The sequence below is a fragment of the Durio zibethinus genome, unplaced genomic scaffold (assembly GCF_047325235.1).
Source record: "Durio zibethinus cultivar Kanyao isolate XHJ-2024 unplaced genomic scaffold, ASM4732523v1 HiC_scaffold_3, whole genome shotgun sequence".
In the NCBI taxonomy this organism is placed as follows: Eukaryota; Viridiplantae; Streptophyta; class Magnoliopsida; order Malvales; family Malvaceae; genus Durio; species Durio zibethinus.
Genome location: NW_028323044.1, coordinates 8,194,634 through 8,202,133, shown reverse-complemented (window position 1 = coordinate 8,202,133; position 7,500 = coordinate 8,194,634).

Genomic DNA, 7,500 nt, shown 5'->3' with positions numbered 1-7,500 from the left:
AACCGCCCGCACCAGGGCCCAGCGTGTGCCGATGGTGGTCGAGGCAAGCGCCCGCACCAAGGCCGAGCGTGTGCCGATGGTGGTCGAGGCAAGCGCCCGCACCAGGGCCCAGCGTGTGCCGATGGTTGTCGAGGCAAGCGCCCTCACCAAGGCCGAGCGTGTGCCGATGGTGGTCGAGGCAACCGGCCGCACCAAGGGCCGGCGTGTGCCGATGGTGTTCGAGGCAACCGCCCGCACCAGGGCCCAGCGTGTGCCGATGGTGGTCGAGCCAGGAGCCCGCACCAAGGGCTGGCCTGTGCCGATGGTGTTCGGGGCAACCGCCCGCACCAGGGCCCTGCGTGTGCCGATGGTGCTGGGGGCAACCGCCCGCACCAGGGCCCAGCGTGTGCCGATGGTGCTGGGGGCAAGCGCCCGCACCAGGGCCCAGCGTGTGCCGATGGTGCTGGGGGCAACCGCCCGGACCAGGGCCCAGCGTGTGCCGATGGTGCTGGGGGCAAGCACCCGCCCCAGGGCCCAGCGTGTGCCGATGGTTATCGGGGCAACCGGCCGCACCAGGGCCCAGGGTCTGCCGATGGTGCTCGAGGCAACCGCCCGCACCAAGGCTCAGCATGTGCCGATTGTGATCGAGGCAACAACCCACACCAGGGCCCAGCTTGTGCCGATGGCGGTCGAGGCAAGTGCCCGTACCGAAGGGCAGCCTATGCCGATGATGGTCGATGCATGTGCCATCACCATGCGTCATCATGTGCCATTGATGGTCGAGGCCTTGGCCGAAGTTCGATTTTGAGCCACGGTGCCCATGCTTGGCTCCAGCATGTGCTGGTGCCGCATTTTTTTCACTCGGGACAGCATCGCCGGAGCATCGCCGGAGCATCGCCGGAGTACCGCCGGAGAACCTGACCGGCGGCATTGGGGTTCCGGCGATTGGGAGGGGGGCCGGGGGGGTGTGCGCACATGATGTGCGATGGGTGCTGGTACTTGGCCTTGTGTTGGCCCCCTATCCCTCATCAAAACTCTGAGAATTCACACCCCCTTAAAGAGCATTTGAGATTTTACAGGTTTGCTACCAGTAGCCGTTAAAGTGTCTGAAATGGGGACACTTTTTTCAAACGGTCACAAAATCTTCTCTACTTCGAGTTTTTAGCTGAATTTTTTTGTGCATGCCAACAAAAATAGAAGGATCATGCCTACAAAATTTGGGGCCAAAAATCCTTATAAAAAAATTTTAAAAAATCTCGAACCGCAAAAAGTTTCGAAAATCATGAAAAATAGAAAACGAGTCATCTTCCAACGAAACTTCACGTGAAGGCTTAGGGGACCATTGTATGAATTTACAAGCCATAAAAATGGCATTGGCACGGCAGAAATTTGAAGATGTGCCTAAACCCACCAGGGCCCAGCGTGTGCCGATGGTGCTCGAGGCAAGCGCCCGCACCAGGGCCCAGCGTGTGCCGATGGTGCTCGAGGCAAGCGCCCGCACCAGGGCCCAGCGTGTGCCGATGGTGGTCGAGGCAACCGCCCGCACCAGGGCCGATAGTGTGCCGATGGTGCTCGAGGCAACCTGTCGCACCAGGGCCCAGCGTGTGCCGATGGTGATCGAGGCAACCTGCCGTACCAGGGCCCAGCGTGTGCCGATGGTGGTCGAGGCAAGCGCCCGCACCAGCGCCCAGCGTGTGCCGATGGTGCTCGAGGCAACCGACCGCACCAGGGCCCAGCGTGTGCCGATGGTGCTCGAGGCAACTTGCCCCACCAGGGCCCAGCGTGTGCCGATGGCGCTCGAGGCAAGCTCCCGCACCAGGGCCCAGCGTGTGCCGATGGTGCTCGAGGCAACCTGCCGCACCAGGGCCCAACGTGTGCGGATGGTGCTCGAGGCAAGCGCCCGAGGCAACCGACCGCACCAGGGCCGAGCGTGTGCCGATGGTGGTCGAGGCAAGCGCCCGCACCAGGGCCCAGCGTGTGCCGATGGTGGTCGAGGCTGCCGATGATGGTCGAGGCAACCTGCCGCACCAGGGCCCAGCGTGTGCCGATGGTGCTCGAGGCAACCGACCGCACCAGGGCCGAGCGTGTGCCGATGGTGCTCGAGGCAAGCGCCCGCACCAGGGCCCAGCGTGTGCCGATGGTGGTCGAGGCAACCTGCCGCACCAGGGCCCAGCGTGTGCCGATGGTGGTCGAGGCAACCGCCCGCACCAGGGCCCAGCGTGTGCCGATGGTGGTCGAGGCAAGCGCCCGCACCAGGGCCCAGCGTGTGCCGATGGTGCTCGAGGCAACCGACCGCACCAGGGCCCAGCGTGTGCCGATGGTGCTCGAGGCGAGCGCCCGCACCAGGGCCCAGCGTGTGCCGATGGTGGTCGAGGCTGCCGATGGTGGTCGAGGCAACCTGCCGCACCAGGGCCCAGCGTGTGCCGATGGTGCTCGAGGCAACCGACCGCACCAGGGCCGAGCGTGTGCCGATGGTGCTCGAGGCAAGCTGCCGCACCAGGGCCCAGCGTGTGCCGATGGTGATCGAGGCAACCGCCCGCACCAGGGCCCAGCGTGTGCCGATGGTGATCGAGGCAACCGACCGCACCAGGGCCCAGCGTGTGCCGATGGTGCTCGAGGCAACCTGCCGCACCAGGGCCCAGCGTGTGCCGATGGTGGTCGAGGCAAGCGCCCGCACCAGGGCCCAGCGTGTGCCGATGGTGGTCGAGGCAAGCGCCCGCACCAGGGCCCAGCGTGTGCCGATGGTGCTCGAGGCAACCGACCGCACCAGGGCCCAGCTTTTGCCGATGGTGATCGAGGCAACCGGCCGCTCCAGGGCCCAGCGTGTGCCGATGGTTATCGGGGCAACCCGCCGCACCAGGGCCCAGGGTCTGCCGATGGTGCTCGAGGCAACCGCCCGCACCAAGGCTCAGCATGTGCCGCTGGTGATCGAGGCAACAACCCACACCAGGGCCCAGCTTGTGCCGATGGCGGTCGAGGCAAGTGCCCGTACCGAAGGGCAGCCTATGCCGATGATGGTCGATGCATGTGCCATCACCATGCGTCATCATGTGCCATTGATGGTCGAGGCCTTGGCCGAAGTTCGATTTTGAGCCACGGTGCCCATGCTTGGCTCCAGCATGTGCTGGTGCCGCATTTTTTTCACTCGGGACAGCATCGCCGGAGCATCGCCGGAGCATCGCCGGAGTACCGCCGGAGAACCTGACCGGCGGCATTGGGGTTCCGGCGATTGGGAGGGGGGCCGGGGGGGTGTGCGCACATGATGTGCGATGGGTGCTGGTACTTGGCCTTGTGTTGGCCCCCTATCCCTCATCAAACCTCTGAGAATTCACACCCCCTTAAAGAGCATTTGAGATTTTACAGGTTTGCTACCAGTAGCCGTTAAAGTGTCTGAAATGGGGACACTTTTTTCAAACGGTCACAAAATCTTCTCTACTTCGAGTTTTTAGCTGAATTTTTTTGTGCATGCCAACAAAAATAGAAGGATCATGCCTACAAAATTTGGGGCCAAAAATCCTTATAAAAAAATTTTAAAAAATCTCGAACCGCAAAAAGTTTCGAAAATCATGAAAAATAGAAAACGAGTCATCTTCCAACGAAACTTCACGTGAAGGCTTAGGGGACCATTGTATGAATTTACAAGCCATAAAAATGGCATTGGCATGGCAGAAATTTGAAGATGTGCCTAAACCCACCAGGGCCCAGCGTGTGCCGATGGTGCTCGAGGCAAGCGCCCGCACCAGGGCCCAGCGTGTGCCGATGGTGCTCGAGGCAACCGCCCGCACCAGGGCCGATAGTGTGCCGATGGTGCTCGAGGCAACCTGTCGCACCAGGGCCCAGCGTGTGCCGATGGTGATTGAGGCAACCTGCCGTACCAGGGCCCAGCGTGTGCCGATGGTGGTCGAGGCAAGCGCCCGCACCAGCGCCCAGCGTGTGCCGATGGTGCTCGAGGCAACCGACCGCACCAGGGCCCAGCGTGTGCCGATGGTGCTCGAGGCAACTTGCCCCACCAGGGCCCAGCGTGTGCCGATGGCGCTCGAGGCAAGCTCCCGCACCAGGGCCCAGCGTGTGCCGATGGTGCTCGAGGCAACCTGCCGCACCAGGGCCCAGCGTGTGCGGATGGTGCTCGAGGCAAGCGCCCGAGGCAACCGCCCGCACCAGGGCCCAGCGTGTGCCGATGGTGGTCGAGGCTGCCGATGGTGGTCGAGGCAACCTGCCGCACCAGGGCCCAGCGTGTGCCGATGGTGCTCGAGGCAACCGACCGCACCAGGGCCGAGCGTGTGCCGATGGTGCTCGAGGCAAGCTGCCGCACCAGGGCCCAGCGTGTGCCGATGGTGATCGAGGCAACCGCCCGCACCAGGGCCCAGCGTGTGCCGATGGTGATCGAGGCAACCTGCCGCACCAGGGCCCAGCGTGTGCCGATGGTGGTCGAGGCAAGCGCCCGCACCAGGGCCCAGCGTGTGCCGATGGTGGTCGAGGCAACCTGCCGCACCAGGGCCCAGCGTGTGCCGATGGTGGTCGAGGCAAGCGCCCGCACCAGGGCCGAGCGTGTGCCGATGGTGCTCGAGGCAAGCGCCCGCACCAGGGCCCAGCGTGTGCCGATGGTGGTCGAGGCAACCGACCGCACCAGGGCCCAGCTTTTGCCGATGGTGATCGAGGCAACCGGCCGCTCCAGGGCCCAGCGTGTGCCGATGGTTATCGGGGCAACCCGCCGCACCAGGGCCCAGGGTCTGCCGATGGTGCTCGAGGCAACCGCCCGCACCAAGGCTCAGCATGTGCCGCTGGTGATTGAGGCAACAACCCACACCAGGGCCCAGCTTGTGCCGATGGCGGTCGAGGCAAGTGCCCGTACCGAAGGGCAGCCTATGCCGATGATGGTCGATGCATGTGCCATCACCATGCGTCATCATGTGCCATTGATGGTCGAGGCCTTGGCCGAAGTTCGATTTTGAGCCACGGTGCCCATGCTTGGCTCCAGCATGTGCTGGTGCCGCATTTTTTTCACTCGGGACAGCATCGCCGGAGCATCGCCGGAGCATCGCCGGAGTACCGCCGGAGAACCTGACCGGCGGCATTGGGGTTCCGGCGATTGGGAGGGGGGCCGGGGGGGTGTGCGCACATGATGTGCGATGGGTGCTGGTACTTGGCCTTGTGTTGGCCCCCTATCCCTCATCAAACCTCTGAGAATTCACACCCCCTTAAAGAGCATTTGAGATTTTACAGGTTTGCTACCAGTAGCCGTTAAAGTGTCTGAAATGGGGACACTTTTTTCAAACGGTCACAAAATCTTCTCTACTTCGAGTTTTTAGCTGAATTTTTTTGTGCATGCCAACAAAAATAGAAGGATCATGCCTACAAAATTTGGGGCCAAAAATCCTTATAAAAAAATTTTAAAAAATCCCGAACCGCAAAAAGTTTCGAAAATCATGAAAAATAGAAAACGAGTCATCTTCCAACGAAACTTCACGTGAAGGCTTAGGGGACCATTATATGAATTTACAAGCCATAAAAATGGCATTGGCACGGCAGAAATTTGAAGATGTGCCTAAACCCACCAGGGCCCAGCGTGTGCCGATGGTGCTCGAGGCAAGCGCCCGCACCAGGGCCCAGCGTGTGCCGATGGTGGTCGAGGCAACCGCCCGCACCAGGGCCGATAGTGTGCCGATGGTGCTCGAGGCAACCTGTCGCACCAGGGCCCAGCGTGTGCCGATGGTGATCGAGGCAACCTGCCGTACCAGGGCCCAGCGTGTGCCGATGGTGGTCGAGGCAAGCGCCCGCACCAGCGCCCAGCGTGTGCCGATGGTGCTCGAGGCAACCGACCGCACCAGGGCCCAGCGTGTGCCGATGGTGCTCGAGGCTGCCGATGATGGTCGAGGCAACCTGCCGCACCAGGGCCCAGCGTGTGCCGATGGTGCTCGAGGCAACCGACCGCACCAGGGCCGAGCGTGTGCCGATGGTGCTCGAGGCAAGCGCCCGCACCAGGGCCCAGCGTGTGCCGATGGTGGTCGAGGCAACCTGCCGCACCAGGGCCCAGCGTGTGCCGATGGTGGTCGAGGCAAGCGCCCGCACCAGGGCCCAGCGTGTGCCGATGGTGGTCGAGGCAACCGCCCGCACCAGGGCCCAGCGTGTGCCGATGGTGGTCGAGGCAAGCGCCCGCACCAGGGCCCAGCGTGTGCCGATGGTGCTCGAGGCAACCGACCGCACCAGGGCCCAGCGTGTGCCGATGGTGGTCGAGGCAAGCGCCCGCACCAGGGCCCAGCGTGTGCCGATGGTGGTCGAGGCTGTCGATGGTGGTCGAGGCAACCTGCCGCACCAGGGCCCAGCGTGTGCCGATGGTGCTCGAGGCAACCGACCGCACCAGGGCCGAGCGTGTGCCGATGGTGCTCGAGGCATGCTGCCGCACCAGGGCCCAGCGTGTGCCGATGGTGATCGAGGCAACCGCCCGCACCAGGGCCCAGCGTGTGCCGATGGTGATCGAGGCAACCGCCCGCACCAGGGCCCAGCGTGTGCCGATGGTGCTCGAGGCAACCTGCCGTACCAGGGCCCAGCGTGTGCCGATGGTGGTCGAGGCAAGCGCCCGCACCAGGGCCCAGCGTGTGCCGATGGTGGTCGAGGCAACCTGCCGCACCAGGGCCCAGCGTGTGCCGATGGTGGTCGAGGTAAGCGCCCGCACCAGGGCCCAGCGTGTGCCGATGGTGCTCGAGGCAAGCGCCCGCACCAGGGCCCAGCGTGTGCCGATGGTGCTCGAGGCAACCGACCGCACCAGGGCCGAGCGTGTGCCGATGGTGGTCGAGGCAAGCGCCCGCACCAGGGCCCAGCGTGTGCCGATGGTGGTCGAGGCAAGCGCCCGCACCAGGGCCCAACGTGTGCCGATGGGCCCAGCGTGTGCCGATGGTGGTCGAGGCAAGCGCCCGCACCAGGGCCCAACGTGTGCCGATGGTGCTGGGGGCAACCGCCCGCACCAGGGCCCAGCGTGTGCCGATGGTGATCGAGGCAAGCGCCCGCACCAGGGCCCAGCGTGTGCCAATGGTGGTCGAGGCAAGCGCCCGCACCAGTGCCCAGCGTGTGCCGATGGTGATCGAGGCAACCGGCCGCTCCAGGGCCCAGCGTGTGCCGATGGTTATCGGGGCAACCGGCCGCACCAGGGCCCAGGGTCTGCCGATGGTGCTCGAGGCAACCGCCCGCACCAAGGCTCAGCATGTGCCGCTGGTGATCGAGGCAACAACCCACACCAGGGCCCAGCTTGTGCCGATGGCGGTCGAGGCAAGTGCCCGTACCGAAGGGCAGCCTATGCCGATGATGGTCGATGCATGTGCCATCACCATGCGTCATCATGTGCCATTGATGGTCGAGGCCTTGGCCGAAGTTCGATTTTGAGCCACGGTGCCCATGCTTGGCTCCAGCATGTGCTGGTGCCGCATTTTTTTCACTCGGGACAGCATCGCCGGAGCATCGCCGGAGTACCGCCGGAGAACCTGACCGGCGGCATTGGGGTTCCGACGATTGGGAGGGGGGCCGGGG